The following is an 18,836-nucleotide window of genomic DNA, read 5'->3' on the forward strand; positions in this document are numbered from 1 at the left end:
GAAGGATTATGATTGTGAGATCCTTTATCACCCTGGTAAGGCCAACGTGGCTGCCGATGCCTTGAGTAGAAAGGGGCAGAGTCAGATAAATACTGTGAAACAAATCTCGCAGCAGTTAGCAAATGAGATGACCCGAGCTAAAATCGAGTTGGTTGTAGGGCAGTTGGCTAAAATTACCCTGCAATCTACTCTTTTAGAGCGAATCAAAGAAGCACAATTGCAAGATCCAGAGTTAATGAAATCCCGAGATAGGGTTTCAGCTGGGAAGACTAGTGACTTTACAGTGGATGAAACAGGAATGTTACGATTTATGAATCGTGTTTGTGTGCCTATGGATGACGGTATTAAAAGAGAGATTATGACTGAGTCTCATACGACTCCTTACTCAGTTCATCTGGGGTCAACGAAGATGTATCAAGACCTCAAGGCCATGTTTTGGTGGCCAAGCATGAAGAATGACATCGCTGAGTTTGTTGCTAAGTGTCTTACCTGTCAGCAAGTGAAGGCTGAACATCAGAGGCCTGCAGGGTTGCTACAGCCATTGAATATCCCAGAGTGGAAATGGAAAGACATTGCTATGGACTTTGTGGTAGGCTTGCCGAGAACCACAGGACAGTTCGACTCTGTATGGGTCATAGTGGACAGGTTTACAAAGTCAGCGCACTTTTTGCCTGTTCGAACGAACTTCTCCATTGATCAGTATGCTGAGTTATATGTTAGAGAAATTGTTCGTCTTCATGGTGTCCCAAAGTCCATTGTTTCGGATAGAGATCCGAAATTCACATCAAGATTTTGGGAGAGTCTACATCGAGCTATGGGAACTCAGTTAAAGTTTAGCACAGCATTTCATCCTCAGACGGATGGACAATCCGAGAGGACTATTCAGATCTTAGAAGACATGCTACGGGCATGTGTGCTTGACTTTGAAGGATCATGGGTAAATTACCTTCCCCTGATCGAGTTCTCGTACAACAACAGCTATCAGGCAACAATCGAGATGGCCCCTTATGAGCTTTTATATGGAAGAAAATGTAGATCACCTATTCACTGGGATGAGGTAGGTGAAAGAAAGTTCTTGGGTCCCGAGGCTGTTCAGAGAACAAGTGAGGCAGTTGATAAAATTAGAGCGCGAATGCTCGCGGCTCAGAGCAGACAGAAGAGTTATGCTGATCCAAAGTGACGGGATATTGATTTTCAGATCGGAGACATGGTATTTTTCCAAATATCGCCGATGAAAGGCATCAAGCGCTTTGGTAAGAAAGGAAAACTTAGCCCCAGGTTCATTGGACCTTTTGAAATCTTTGAGAGGATAGGGCAAGTAGCATACAGGGTGGCTATGCCCCCAGCGCTGGCAGTTGTACATGATGTGTTCCATGTTTCGATGCTTCGAAAGTATGTCTCAGATTCGTCCCATATCCTGAGTTATGAAGCATTGGAACTACAACCAGATTTATCATATGAGGAACAACCCGTGCAAATACTTGACAGAAGAGAGAAAGTCTTGAGAAACAAGACAATTGCACTGGTGAAAGTGTTATGGAGGAACAGTAAAGTAGAAGAGGCAACCTGGGAACTCGAGACGGATATGCAGTAGAAATATCCAGAGTTGTTTAGGTAAATTTCGGGACGAAATTTCTCTAAGGAGGGGGTAATTGTAATACCCTGGAATTAAGGAAATGGATTAGCAAAGCCCTAACTAGTTAATTGAGTATTATTGTAGAATTATATTATATTATAATTTATTATATGTGAATTAATATGAGAAATGACATGTTAAGACCCCGTTGGTGAGCTAGGGGTATTTTAGTAATTTTGACCCAAGAGGGGTAAAACTGTGAATTTAATTTATTTATGTGCTTATGAACTATATTATTATATAGTATGCCTGTTTTGTCCTTCTTCAGGTGTGTTCTGACAAGTCGGCGCGGTATAGTCACAACCGGGTATTTCGGGCCGAACTGGGTTCGGGGCCGAAATACAATTTTGGGATTATTTATTAGCATTTTAATAAAGTGTGATTAATCTGAAATTTAATTGGGTATATTTATGTTAGAAATGACTATGTTATCCTTGGAATGCTTTTATGTGTTATTTGGCCTTAGGGGGCATTTTGGTAAATTGGCCTTTTGGATTAATTGCAACAAAAAGGAATTATTTTACATTTTAGAAATAAAATTCAGGGTTATTTTCTCAGCTCTTGGCTGAACCCTATTCTCCCTCTCCCTTCAATCTTTTCACTTCAAATCTTCCTCTCTTGTGTGTTGTTGAGCTTGTTGGAGCTTGGGGGATTTTGGTGTGCTTTGATTGTGAGAACTTTGAGGATTACCGGCACTTGGTCAGGAGCACCCGAGGATTCTCCATATTTGTGGGACATCGGGTAAGACAGTAGTTAGCACGTAGAGATATGCGCAATGGCGCTTATATGGAATGTGATTTATATGAGAAACTAGAAACCGGGATTAGAGTTATTACTCTAAAGTAAGCGGTTTATTGGCTTAGGGTTATTACCCAAGTGAATTGTTAATATGTAATTGTTATTCCATGATGTATATAGATGTATATTGAAGTAAAGGGTTATGTGTTCAAGGCATAATCGGGTTGGACTCGGTAACTAGAACCGAGATGAACCGTTCTGAGGCCTTATTGTAATTAGACGTGTGAGCGTAACACGTAGGTCTATGCCACATAGACATAAATAGGCGTGTGAGCGTAACACGCAGGTCTGTGTCATACAGACAAATATGAAATGGCATTATTATTTATGTGATGAGTTATATATGATTAACGATATATCTTACTGTCTTGCTGGGCTTGGCTCACGGGTGCTCTACTGTGCAGGAAAGGGTAAATCTATCTCTGATCAGCCATGAGTATGGGAGTTGGGCGATGTATGTACATGTTCGGGCCACACTAGACCAAGCGGGTTGGGGTCTACCAGCGTTGAAACTTTTGTAACTCTATTTTGCCTCTTATGTCAGCTAAGGAGAAAAGACTTGTAATATTTTGTAAAATGATTTTTGGGATCCCGAAACATGTAACTTTTATTTGTAAGGTTAAAATTATTACAAGTTTATTTTCATTCCGTTTTCGTTTAAAGTTTAATTTCCGCGCTTATTTTTAAACCAATCCCGTTTAGGGGATTAGGGTTTCTTAATCATATTGGGTAGCGTGCCTAAATCTTAGGGCGTTACAAAAACCAATCACATATTTAAAAACAAATTTTCACTTACAAAATTTTATTGTTTCCAAAACACATTTTTAAAAAACACAATTTTTGAATCACAAACCAACTGGTATTTTAAAAGTAACCTTAAAAAGTCACTTCAAGATAAAAATACACAAAAGTGATATTTTATATAAATTTTATGGTAAAAATGTGGGGGTGAACCACAAATTTAATCAAAATGTGTTGAGACATTGTTGATTAATTCATTTGATTTTGAATTCAAATTATAAATCAAGTTTGACTATGTGCATATGTGAAAATTTTGACTATTTAATGTCAAAGTTTAGTGAAAATAATTTCAAGAATGAAATTAATTAAAAGAGCTATAGAGACAAAGTGGTCTTCTATATTTTAAAATCAAGATATTATCTTGATAGTAAAAGGTGAAAGTGTGGGGTGATTCTCCAACGTGAAAAGTTTAAGACATGCTTGGTGTCATAAAGTAAAGTATAATTTAGACATGTTTGGTGTCTAAATTAGTGTTTGATTTTGATATGCTTGGTATCAAAATTATTGAGAATTTGAGTTGTGTGAAAATTAATCTTTTATGATTGAATTTTCAAAGCTTAAGTACTTAAGGAGAAAAGTGGACACAAAGTAAACACTATATTTTTGGCATGCATGATTCATATGGAATCAATAGTGAGAGGTTATAACAAATCGCTTAATCTCCGTACAAGATTAAAGCATAAATTTTCGAGGGATGAGACCTAAACTCCCTTAGTGTTTTGCTCGTTGATGGTACCCTATCTTAACACTCGTAAAAATCTAGTCTTAAGTTCAATAGGTAATAACAAGTCAATAGAGTGAATGTGGTACTCAATTGTCCCATCTATGGATGAGTACATGTTGTGAAAATTAAGGGTTAAAACCAAAAGGTTTTTTAATGGAGCTTAAGCTTAAGAAGTGTCTAAAGAGTGGTGAGACACTAAAACTCCACCTATATGGACTAGAGGTGGTGTCTGTTGTGATATTTTGCACACGCAAGTGTACGTATCGTTACAAGTAGTAAACTCACCAGGAGTGAGGTCGATCCCACATGGATTGTAGTTTAGTACTTTGACATTAAACTTTTACTTCTATTTGGTTCAATAAAAATTAAGAAAGAATTAAAAATAAGAAAACTAGTAAGAAGCAAATATTTAAGAAAATTGACAGTTAATAAAAACTAGGGTTTCGATTTTAATTGTTTCTATTGATTATGACCTAATATGATTATTTTCCTAATGTTAATTTCTATGCAATAGCAGGTTTACTAAGGTAATTTATAGTCTTCTCATATATATAAATCTCAATCACATGCAAACTTTCTACTCTCGTGATAAATTTAACATGCAACAGGCATTAAACACAGAAACCCTATAAGCTATCTAAACCATATAGGTACTCTCGTCCTATATCGAAATTCAGTTCTATTTCACTATAGCATAATTGACACTCACTTCTCAGATCTCACATCAAAATCATAGACGGTTAATTGGTGATCAGGCAATTAAAAGTAATTAAGCACAAATAAAATATAATACATAGAAATTAGGGGGAAATAAATCATATTAAAACCATAAAACAATGTTAAACAATTTCCATCTAACCCTAATTAAATATTTAGTTACTCATGTTTATGAGAGCACAATCACACATATTAACTTTAAGAAAAGAGATGAAAATAGAGAAGAGAAGAATGTTGAAAACCCTCTCAAGAATGCCTCCAATATTGCAGTTGATCTCTTCACTTTGCATCTGAATTTTCTCTTTTTTTCTTTCTGAAATTGCTTGCGGAAATCAACTCCCTTCTTCCCTTTATATAGGCATTGAAGGCCTAAAAATATGGAAAAAAACGCACATGTTTAAATTCCCATTCGGATTTAAATTTTTGGGAAACCTCAGACGAGATATTTTTTCCACTGCGTCGACTGATAGTATTTTTGCCATAACTCTTTCGATATTGCTTGGAATTGGACGATTCAAGATGTTCCGGAAAAATAAAAGAGAGATCTATAACTTTTATGTTTTAACTTTTTCCAAAATCTAATCAGAAGATAGTCGAATTTAGGCTTGAAGTTTCAGCTTTATTTTCTTGCACAATTTTCTCTATTTTAAATATCATCTTTTTGTGAGATATTTTTATCTTTTTTCCATCTTTTACCTCTGATATTTTTTTAATATTCTTTTACTTTAAATCTGCAAAAATAAAAGATAACAAACGTAAAAATGCTCAAAACACGATTAAAACTTAAATAAAAATATACCAAACTTAATCTAAAATTAATGCTAAAAATAACCTAACAGTGTCGCCTCTTATGAGAATTGGGAGTATTCTCTAGAGAGTCCATGAATTGGAATTTTGCACATGGCCATTAACGGTGCAAGAGCGAGACATGTGGTCTCAAGTGAGCATTAGCAAGGGTGTGTGTATTATCACCGGTTTGAACTAAAAGAATAGTGGTTCAATGCTACAGCAGCCAAAATTTCATCAAACTTTGTGGTAACTACACTAAGGTAAAATTCAAGTCGAAAGACATTTTACCTAATGCACTTAAGCAAGACCTATTTGAAAGTGTGTATTTAGTCAATCAAAGTGGGAGAATGTTATATTTTGATATAATATTTTTTGATTGATTAAATAAATGTTACAAAAGTTACAAGTTTGTTACTAAAGAGAATATTTAATCTAGTGGGGGATTGTTATATTATTATTAAATAATATAATATATATATATATTACAATGTGTAATAAACTAATAATATGTAACATATGACAATTTATATTATTTGTCATTATTTTGTAACATATAGGAGAGTTACTTGTTACCATGAGTAACCTCTACCATTATCACCAACATTAAAACCAACATTAAGAGTGCAAAAGGTGTTACACATCTTAATTTGAAATTCTTAACTCTATAGGAGTTATGGTGTGCATGAGTTACATCTCTTTATTGAGTCTATAACATCCATGGAGGTTAATTTGAATTTCAAATGGTGATATCCTAAACACTATATAAAGGAGGTCTATGGTGCTCATTTGAGAGTAAGAGATGAAGTTTTCTATCAAGAAAGCACTTTGCTAGAAAATCTTAAGGCTTGATAATTCCCAAAGATATTTCCTAAAGAGTTCCCTTAGTGCTTAGAGATAGGGAGAAATAAGCTTTTGGATAAAGGTGTAATACCTTGTTCAAGTCATGGTGATCCCCACTAATCTACACTCAAAGTTGTGAGTGAGTGTATATATATTATTCTCTTGCTATATATATATTATATTACATGTGTTGTAATCTTCTCTTCTACCATTCATATATATATGCAATATATATAGTGTATATATGTGTATTGTGTAACATATATTTAATCAATCTCTTTTATTGTCCTTGTATTATTTTTACAATTGAGTTGTATATATCTTGTTTTATCTTCCATTGTAATAAAATCTCTAACACAATCAATGTCGAGCCCTCCACTTACTGTTCCTCCGCTTTAGTCTTTCCTTTACATACACAAGGTAGCAAACTGATGAGTCAACCGACTCAGCAAGATATGCATAATATATATACAATGTAATACCGACCTGTACTTAGGCCCTCCTGAGCCTAAGTACAAGGTTCATCAAATGGTCAAGAATGTTCTTAACAGAAGTACGATCGATGTACCACATGCACTGAAGTACCATCTCCGTACTAGTGTTGGTAGGGCCAAATTGTACTTCCGAGTGCTACTGGGTGTTGTACTGTTGGAAGTTATTTTACCAGGAACTTAGATCTACTCACAAGTATGTTGATTTAACAACCTAAATATGAACTTCTAAAACGATGGAAAATTAAACACATAAAAGTATCAGAAATCTTACATTGGATACAGCGGAATATATGTCTCCTCCCACTCAGATCTCTAACCCTTGATTCCTTTCTGTAGTAGAGTATAATCAAGATCTGAGCCCGATAGTCCTTCTTTGTTGTTTCTGAATTCTACACAGCCTTCCTCACTATGATTGAGGTATTACTTGATGTGTGTGGGCACTACTCTAACACTTATAGATTTCGAAACAGTGAAAGAATAGAGAGAGAGAGGGTGGCGGCTCAGAGAGAATATTCAGAGAGAAAATTCTGTCAGAATAATGTTGTGAATGTGTTGTTGAAAACTGAAGCCTTTGCCTTCTATTTATAGAAGACCACCCAAGGCTATGATTGAATTAATTGACATTTAAAATTGAAAAAATCAAAGAGAAAAGGAAGCTTAAGTGGCCGGCCTAGGCATTGTGGAAACAAGGCTTGCCACTTTTCCAACTTTCCTTTTCCTACATTGATAGTTTCCTGTTTTGTCAAAAACTGCCAATTCCTTTGTTCAACCACATAAATATCAAATCTAATTATTTAATAATTAAAATTAATTATCAAATAATATATTGTCATTTATTTTATTAATAATAAAACTAATTAAAGTTTCCTAATTAATAAATATGCCCTTCAAAATCTCTATTTACTGTTTTGCCCTTAATAAGTGATAAATTCTCAAATAGAAACAGTCTATCTTGAGAATTATAATTGATTAATTAAAATCAATTAAATGAGTCTTACAAGTAATATTATCTCAACTAGTGGGGGGACCATGGGTCTATATATCCGAGCTTCCAATAAGCAGATCTAGAATTTACCACTTAAATTCACTGACTTATTAATTCTTCGTTGAATCCACACATAGAACTCAGAATTGCACTCTCAGTATATAGAATGCTCTATATGTTCCACCATATAGACACATCATTAGTTATCCATTGTTATAATCCTAATGTGATCAATGATCCTCTATATGGATGATTTACACTGTAAAGGGACTAAATTACCGTAACACCCTACAATGTATTTTATCCTTAAAACACTTAACCTTGTATAAATGATATTTCAACTAAGTGAAATGAGTACTCAATTATTTATCTCGTTTGGTTAAGCTCGAAGGAAATCACCCTTTGCTTACTATTCGCCAGATAGAAGCTATAGATTCCATATTTATGTTAGCGCTCCCACTCAATCGTACTACCGTGTTCCCAAAATGTATGTATTGCCCTGACCAAAAATTAGGCTTAACTAACAAATCAAAGAACACGAATAACACTCTTGAGATTGAGCCTAACCATATCAGGATTTCGATCATGTGATCTAGGATCAACTTATGATATTGAATTGAATAGATATTTACGGTAAGTTTCATAAATCTATTTCAAAGTTCAATATTGGTCCATTCCAATGCATACTCCATGCATCCAGCCTGAGCTTTACTTTAACCTATGTTCTGGAAAGAACATAACATTTCTCCAAATGCAAGTAAACTCTGTTGTAGATTGTCATATCAGAAAAACCCAGTGTTCTGATAAATCTAGGAATACTTTATTCACATAGTCATGTTTACTTTCCACTGTGTTGACAACACAATAAACATGATCAAGTTTGTGAAAAGGGTTTGGATGAATTTATAAATCAAATAGACAAACAATTGATTAAGTGAACCAAAACATACACAAATGAATGAAAATACTTCTGTTACTTTATTGATATTGAATAATTTGGATTACATTGAAATAGAGTTTTATTTAGGGCATAAAACCCAACAAACTCCCACTTGCACTAATATAAAACAAATCAGTACATTTCAATTAATCCTAAATTCTGACGGTGCTTTTCGAATGAAGTTACTGCCAAGAATTTGGTGAATGGATCAGCTAAGTTGTCCTGTGTATCCACTTTCTCCACCAGTACATCCCCTCTTGCCAAATATTCTCTGATAATATGATACTTTCTTTCTATATGCTTACTTCTCTTGTGGCTCCGAGGTTCCTTACTGTTGGCTATAGCTCCATTGTTATCACAAAGCAGGACTAGAGGCTTTTCCATTCCAGGAACTACACCAAGATTGGTGAAGAACTTCCTAGGCCAGACAACCTCTTTAGCTGCTTCAGCCGCAACTATGTATTCTGCCTCCATGGTAGAATCCGAAATCGCAGTTTGTTTAGCACTTCTCCAAACCACTGCTCCACCCCCAAGAGTAAACACCATCCCAGATGTAGATTTCCTGTCTTCGAGACATCCCTGGAAATCTGAGTCTGTATAGCCTAAGGGATTTAAAGCACCACCCTTGTACACTAATACATAATCTCTTGTACTCTTTAAGTATTTCAAAATATACTTAACAGCATTCCAATGTACCCGTCCTGGATTTGACTGATACCTGCTCACGATTCCAACTGCATAGCAGATGTCAGGTCTAGTGCATAGCATAGCACACATTAGACTTCCAACTGCAGAAGCATAAGGAATTTTTGCCATGTCCTCTATCTCTTGAGGATCAGTAGGACACTGTTCCTTAGATAGACGGATACCATATCTAGAGGGCATATTTGCCCCATTGGTATTAGTCATGGAAAATCTCTCTAGAACTTTGTCAATGTAAGTTGTTTGAGAGAGAGCAAGGGATCTGTTCTTCCGGTTTCTGATAATCTGAATACCGAGAACATAGGCTGCCTCACCCAAGTCTTTCACGTCGAATTGAGTGTCAAGCCATTCCTTGATGTGAGTCATTTTCTTGACATTGTTGCCAATGATCAAAATGTCATCAACATAAAGGACCAGGAATACTACTACTTGGTTTTCCTTGAGTTGGTAAACACAAGGTTCATCTTCATTCTGATGAAAGCCGTAGGTTTTAATGATCTCATCAAACCTTTTATTCCATGAGCGAGAAGCTTGCTTAAGTCCATATATGGACCTGTTTAATTTGCAAACTTTATTCTCCTGCCTAGGAAGAACATAACCTTCTGGTTGCTCCATATAGATGGTTTCTTCAAGAAGCCCATTAAGAAAGGCTGTCTTGACATCCATTTGCCAAATTTCATAATCTAAAGCGGCAACAATGGAGAGAAGAATTCGGATGGATTTGAGCATGGCAACCGGACTAAAAGTTTCCTCATAGTCCACATGTTCTCTTTAGGTATAACCCTTGGCGACTAGTCTAGCTTTGAAAGTTTCGACTTCGCCTCCAGCACCTCTTTTCTTCTTGTAGACCCATTTACATCCAATTGGACGATAATCATCAGGTGGTTCTACATATTCCCAGACTTTGTTCTTTTTCATGGAATCCATTTCTGAATCCATGCCGGCTGACCATCACTTCCGTTGCGGACTTGCCATTGCCTGTTTATAGGTTAATGGGTCGTCATCAATACCGTCACCAACAACCATATTGATTTCACCATCCAAGCCATAACGAGATGGTTTTGTAGAAACCCTCCCACTACAACGAGGAGCGGTGACCTTCTGAACATGAGCTTTGGTAGTAGTTTTCTTAGTTGCTACAATTGAGGGAGTGGGATGTTCCTCTTCTTGAGTAGAAGAGGATGGTACATTTGAAGGAACAGTATCTGTGAGCATTTCCTCTAATACAATTTCACTTTTCGGTTTGTTGTCTTTCATATAGTTATCTTCAAGGAAAGTAGCATTTGTAGAAACAAATACTTTGTTATCCTTGTGACTATAAAATAGTCCACCCCTAGTCTCTTTAGAATTTCCGACAAACATGCAAACTTCAGTTCGCGATTCCAGTTTGCCTTCTTTCTTTCTCAAGACGTGAGCAGGGCACCCCCAAATCCTATAATGGCGTAAACTAGGTGTACGACCATTCCATAGTTCGATGGGTGTCTTAGGGACTGCTTTAGATGGTACAACATTTAAAATGTCGTTTTCCATTTGAATAGCATATCCCCAGAAGGACGTAGACAGAGTTGAATAACTCAGCATAGACCTAACCATTTCCAAGAGAGTGCGATTTCTTCTTTCTGCAACTCCATTATGCTGTGGAGTGCTTGGGGCAGTATATTGGGATTCAATTCCAAATTCAGTTAAATGATCTTTGAACTGCATATCCATATATTCTCCACCCCTATCAGTTCGCAAGATCTTTAATGTTTTACCTAATTGGTTTTGAGCCAAAGCATGAAATTCCTGAAACTTTTCAAACGTTTCAGATTTCTTTTGCATTAGGTAAAGAAAACTGTATCTAGAGAAATCGTCAATGAAAGTGACGAAATACTCATAACCTCCTCTGGCTTTTACATTCAGCGGTCCGCAAACATCTGAATGCACTAACCCTAGGGGTTGTTTGGCACGCTCTCCCTTCGCAGAGAAAGAACGTTTGGTCATTTTCCCTTCTAGGCAAGACTCGCAAACTGGCAGTTCTCCTAAGACGACATTTTTCAATGGACCGTCTTTGGTTAGCCTATTGAGTCTATCAAAGCCTATATGACCTAAACGTAAATGCCATAGATAAGTTTGATCATCATTATCAATCTCTTTTCTCTTAAGGCTTCTAGGTTTAGCTACATTGAAAAGTTCAGTATTTAGTGAAATTTGAGTATCAGGTCTTAAAACATAAAGGCCTTGTTCCATGTTTGCAACACATATATGAAATCCATTACAAGAAATTGAACAATTTGAACTCAAAAAATTCAACATTGAAAATTGTGTCTGTAAACATGAAACACTAATCAAGTTTCTACTAAAATTGGGAATATATAAAACATTCTCTAAAAGTAAAAACTTCTTAGAATTAAACTTGATTCGGGCTGTTCCTCTTGCTTTAACTGATACCAACTCGCCATTTCCAACTTTTAGCTTTAACTCATCTGGGTGAAGATTCTCCCAAGTTTCAAGCAGCTGCAATGAAGAACATACATGGTTAGTAGATCCAGAATCAACAATCCAGGTGGATTTGTCGTTCTCTAAAACACATGATTCAAAGACAAAAGCATCACCTTCGTTTGAATTGTCTAGAAGCCTGGGACATTGTTCTTCTTTATGTCCCTTTCCATTACAATTCGCACATAGAACATGATGTCTGATAATTGTACTTGAAGAAGGACTTTGTTAGAGCCTTCATGCTTAATCTTCTTCCTCTGATTAAAGTTTGCAATACCAGGAGGTCCCATTGCAATCAGATTCCGCTCATGGGCCCTCAACTCAGTCTCGAGTTTGTCCATGTCGGAGGAGTGAGGATTGTTCAATAAGTAATATAGAACAAAACTATCATACTCCTGAGGAAGACTATTAAGTATGAGTCTTACCCATTGTTCCTTTGATAAATCAATTCCTAGTAGATTTGCCTTTTGGAATTTCAGATTCATCAACAATAGGTGCGAGTTAATGCAACTACCAGGATGCATTTTCACACTATTGAGTTCTTTTGCAAAGATACTAACTAGGAGTGGATCGGGATGAGGGTTATTCATATTGGCACTACAACATATCAATAAACAGAAGTAAGGTTTTGGTTCTATAAATTCATACACAGGTTCAGAAAACAAATAATCACATATGTTATAAAAATACTAAATCTAACATAGTTTATTTTCCAAGGTTTCCAACGAACTGATACAGTGTCCCGTTTAGGCGAGAGTCAAAGCATCATCCATTGAATAGAGTTGTCAATTCATCTAAAATGTCAAACATTCTAGCAACCTTTTATTCGATCAAGATTGGAATTCAGCGTTGTCCCGTTTAGGCGAGAGTGAAGGCAATTCTATCTTATGAGCTTCTACCATTGTTTCGCACTCTTGTAAGTCTTATACAGTCGCCACCATTAAGGTGGTCATAAACCATATAAAAAACTTATAAGAATACTTATCTTTCGAGATTAAACGGCGCTAACTTGCTAATGAACGTTCTTCCATTAGGGAGGATTACTCACTAAAACAATAGCTATGTAAAACCAACAATGGAGATCGAATTTCTCTTGATTAAAGCTCATTATTTAAAAAAAAATATATGTATTTTGTTTAATCATTTATATTCCATATTTCAATAATGAAATATTACAAATTAAAGTAAAAACTTTAATTAAATTTCAAAAAATGGAATAATTTTGAAAAATATCTTATTTAAGTTGTTTAGAAAAATCTAAATACCCAACTTAAATATTCTTCAATCAATGACTTAAATAAATATTACCAATTAAGTAGTAACCACTTAATTTAGAAGATATTCCATTTTAAGTTCCCATATTTATAAAATATCAACTTAAAAAATATCTAAAGAATCTTAATAACCAATTCCTAAAATTCCTCAACTTAATTTATAATAGGAAAGTCAAAAATATTCAAATCTAAGTTGATTTGATAGATTTAACTAAATCTCAACTTAAATAGGAATATTTAATGAAATTATAAAATTAAGATTCAAAAAGAATTTATATGGTTATAATTCCATATTTAATTAAACACAAGAAAAATACATATAGTTTTCCAGAATATAATTATTCAAACTATGTTTTTCTTAAATTAATTTCAAGGAAGAATGAAATTAATTATGTTGCTAATCAATTTTATTAGGTCAAACTAATATAATTAACCTAGCACAGTTATCCAAATCAGGCAAATGGGCCTTCACAATTGGAGTTGTTCATGTGAGGGGGGGCTGGGTCCAGTATGTCGTACCCACTTCTAAGGCTCCCAACTCTCACACAAGGCCCAAAAGAGAGGAATTTAACCTTAAAATGAACAACTGTTATTATTGAATAGGCTCACTACTAAATGAGCCTAAATAAAATCTATCAGGTATGATATTTTATTTAGCAACAACAACCTATATGTATCTATAACAGAAATTAAACATATAGGCTCACACAGGCATACACATTTGGATGGATCCTATCATGTTACTAGGTCATACACAGATGAAAGAAGTTTGTAAAAATTACCTGTTACAAATTATTTACTTGATCTATCATCAATTGAACCATTGGTTAAAATCAGAGACAGAAAAGTAACTATTTTTCCCAGAATTCACAAACAACAATCAAACATCAATATGACACACAAAGCAACATGATACCATCCAAAACACAAACAAATCGTTTTAAGTCCAAATTTCTTGCAAGCAAATCAATTACCATGGCTCTGTTGCCAGTTGTTGGAAGTTATTTTACCAGGAACTTAGATCTACTCACAAGTATGTTGATTTAACAACCTAAATATGAACTTCTAAAACGATGGAAAATTAAACACATAAAAGTATCAGAAATCTTACATTGGATGCAGCGGAATATATGTCTCCTCCCACTCAGATCTCTAACCCTTGATTCCTTTCTGTAGCAGAGTATAATCAAGATCTGAGCCCGATAGTCCTTCTTTGTTGTTTCTGAATTCTACACAACCTTCCTCACTATGATTGAGGTATTACTTGATGTGTGTGGGCACTACTCTAACACTTATAGATTTTGAAACAGTGAAAGAATAGAGAGAGAGAGGGTGGCGGCTCAGAGAGAATATTCAGAGAGATTCTGTTAGAATAATGTTGTGAATGTGTTGTTGAAAACTGAAGTCTTTGCCTTCTATTTATAGAAGACCACCCAGGGCTATGATTGAATTAATTGACATTTAAAATTAAAAAAATCAAAGAGAAAAGGAAGCTTAAGTGGCCGGCCTAGGCATTGTGGAAACAAGGCTTGCCACTTTTCCAACTTTCCTTTTCCTACATTGATAGTTTCCTGTTTTGTCAAAAACTGCAAATTCCTTTGTTCAACCACATAAATGTCAAATCTAATTATTTAATAATTAAAATTAATTATCAAATAATATATTGTCATTTATTTTATTAATAATAAAACTAATTAAAGTTTCCTAATTAATAAATATGCCCTTCAAAATCTCTATTTATTGTTTTGCCCTTAATAAGTGATAAATTCTCAAATAAAAACAGTCTATCTTGAGAATTTTTAATTGATTAATTAAAATCAATTAAATGAGTCCTACAAGTATTATCATCTCAACTAGTGAGGGGACCATGGGTCTATATATCCGAGCTTCCAATAAGCAGATCTTGAATTTACCACTTAAATTCACTGACTTATTAATTCTTCGTTGAATCCACACATAGAACTCAGAATTGCACTCTCAGTATATAGAATGCTCTATATGTTCCACCATATAGACACATCATTAGTTATCCATTGTTATAATCCTAATGTGATCAATGATCCTCTATATGGATGATTTACACTGTAAAGGGACTAAATTACCGTAACACCCTACAATGTATTTTATCCTTAAAACACTTAACCTTGTATAAATGATATTTCAACTAAGTGAAATGAGTACTCAATCATTTATCTCGTTTGGTTAAGCTCAAAGGAAATCACCCTTTGCTTACTATTCGCCAGATAGAAGCTATAGATTCCATATTTATGTTAGCGCTCCCACTCAATCGTACTACCGTGTTTCCAAAATGTATGTATTGCCCTGACCAAAAATTAGGCTTAACTAACAAATCAAAGAACACGAATAACACTCTTGAGATTGAGCCTAACCATATCAGGATTTCGATCATGTGATCTAGGATCAACTTATGATATTGAATTGAATAGATATTTACGGTAAGTTTCATAAATCTATTTCAAAGTTCAATATCGGTCCATTCCAATGCATACTCCATGCATCCAACCTGAGCTTTACTTTAACCTATGTTCTGGAAAGAACATAACATTTCTCCAAATGCAAGTAAACTCTGTTGTAGATTGTCATATCAGAAAAACCCAGTGCTCTGATAAATCTAGGAATACTTTATTCACATAGTCATGTTTACTTTCCACTGTGTTGACAACACAATAAACATGATCAAGTATGTGAAAGGGGTTTGGATGAATTTATAAATCAAATAGACAAACAATTGATTAAGTGAACCAAAACATACACAAATGAATGAAAATACTTCTGTTACTTTATTGATATTGAATAATCTGGATTACATTGAAATAGAGTTTTATTTAGGGCATAAAATTCAACATGTACCACATGCACTCCGTATCCACTTGTACTCGTGTTGGTAACACCGTAACTTACCCTTAAACATCATACATTGTACTGACACACTCAGTACTACAACTATTCCTGTGCTAGTAGTGTAAACAATATAAACATGCATTCATATACACATGTACATACTTTATGCTAATCTTACCTCGTTTCCAGATTCAAGCGTGTCAGTCGACTTGAATGGAAAATTCTTGAGCTGAACGGAGGTCCTATGTCACATTACACAATCGGGTAAATGACTTGAGTGAACCTTTCTCGAAATCCTAAACTTAAGACCAAGGGTAGCCTTAAAAACACACACGTAAATACTACCGTACATACCAGAGAAAACACCAAACTAAGTTCTGAAAATAACACAAATTGGAAAAATCACATTTTTGGGAATCCTGCCTAAGAACCAGTCTACCGGTTCTACAAGTCCTGTAGCAACTGGTCGACCAGTTGGCACCAGGAAACTCCAAAAATTCTATAACTCGGCCAAAACTTCCCCAAATCCAACCATACTTTCCAAAATACCTTTATGGACATTCTAGAGCAGTTTTCACACAACAACAGCAAGAGAATTACACTAAAACTCAACATACCATGGTTGAGTCAAGTTTGAGTTCTAAGAACTCAAACTTGCTCAAACCCAAAATTACCCACCAACAACAATTCAATTAGACATAAAACATCATTTAGAATCATGTGAAAACATCCCTAATCGAAAATCAACTAAACATAATCAAAATTCCCAACTCACAACCCTAACCTCAAGAAAAACCTTCCAACAACATAACAAATCTATAGTAGAGTAAGCTTAGGATTTTACCTCAGATCAAGTTCTCAAATTCCACCTAATAACCTCTAAAACTTGATGAAATCTCTACCCTAGGCTGCTGGTTCTTGCTGGCCGAACAAGGAAGAAGAAGAATAAAGTGGTGTTTTTTTTTTCTCTTTTTTGCCTAAATTCCTCTAATTAGATAACCTATAGTATAATAGATTATTTGATTATTCCTTGATTAATTAATACAAGGCCAGCTGCCACTTAGCAAAATAAACACATGTCCCAAGAGTTCAAAATGGCAAAATTACCCCATCCTATTGCATATCTCAATAAATGGCTTGGGGGTAAAATGGTCCAAAGCCACTACCCCGCCTTAATCAAATTCCAAAATTTAACACACTATAATTTTCTATAAAAAGGTTCTAGATTTACCCGTGTGACTAAAATAACCCCCGTTGCATTTTCCATTGCCACCAAGCTAGAATCACAAGAATAACATATTTTACATTTAACATAAACATTTACATATAATTATTAATAATAATAAAATTAAAATCTATAGCCCCACTAATCCATTTCTAAATCATACGGTCATTACATAATGCATCTTCATTAGAAAAGACATGGGGATGTTCATTTGATTTTGCCATTTTCAGAGGTTCTGTAGCAAATGCTGATGTCTCGTTTTTTTACCTTATTAATGTACCTTTTCTGCGCACTATGTTGTTTCCTGCGAGGTGTGACCCTCCAAAAATAACTAAAATATGCTCGCCCTCTACTGGGGGAGGTTGTATCCTTAGATTATTTGGGTTATTGGACTGATTATGTTCGTTTCATTGTGTCCTCACATACTGCCTTGAATATCCTCACGAGATTAGGCTCTCGATTTCATCTATCAACGGACGACAATCTTCAGTTGTATACCCAATGTCTCTATGGATACGGTAATACTTATTTGTATCTCGCTTATTTCTCGCATGTCTCATTGGGTCTGGTCTGCGAAATGTAACCCGATTTTCATTGGCGAGGTAGATATTTTTCCGAGTCACATTTAATTCAGTATTCACTGAATAAATGATAACATACTTTTTATGTTTCTTTTGCTTTTTTTTATCCTTGGATGAGTCTCTTGATTCATCATTCCTCTTAGTATTCGAACCATTTAGATTTTCCACTTTAGTAGTCACAATGCTCACTGTTGCTATACTAGTGCTAAGTTTATATCCCGAGTTGGACTTGAACAGATTGATTTCATTCTGTGCCTCTTCTTTTCACACAAAAATTTGTGCTCTTTCGTTGAACTCGTTGATATTTCTTACAGGATGTCATTGCAAATAATCCCATAATTCTCCCCTTGTAGTTGACAAGTCAGTTATAATTCTAGCCTAAAGGGCTGTTAATCGAATGTTGTCATTCAAGTTTCTAACTTTGGCTGCAACCATACTAAAATGACTCAAGTACGCCTTAAGAAATTCTCCTAGTTGCTGCTTGACATTAGTCAATGAAGATGCTGCTGGTTTGCAAATCCATGGGAAGTTCCTGAAACATCATGCCAATGCTCCTAATTTCTTGCATTGCCAGTATTGGGTGGATTTTCTCTAACCATTGGGATATTCCTTATATTCCCAGGTTGTTTTTCCTGAGTATTTGTGGGATTTTTATGATTATTTTCTTGCCTCCAAGTCATGGAACCTCGGGGCCTTCCGCGTGGTCGCCTTGTAGATGGATCATGTTGAGTTTGAGGAGTGGTTCCATGTATAGCCTTGGCTACCGCAACCTCTCGTTCCAACTCAATATTTCTTCAATTTGACTCAGCGAGGCATTGTTGAAGTTGCATGTTTTCTAATTCTACCAGTAGGACATATCTAGTGGGATCATAGTCATCTTCACTTCAACTCTTTGGGATCTGTTCACACGTAGGGTTGAAATTTCCATTGTTTCTTCCATAACGAGAGGCTTCAGTCGTGTTGGTTCCTTGTGATCCCTGAGGTTCCTTT

This window comes from Cannabis sativa, chromosome 4 (genome assembly GCF_029168945.1).
Source record: "Cannabis sativa cultivar Pink pepper isolate KNU-18-1 chromosome 4, ASM2916894v1, whole genome shotgun sequence".
NCBI lineage: Eukaryota > Viridiplantae > Streptophyta > Magnoliopsida > Rosales > Cannabaceae > Cannabis > Cannabis sativa.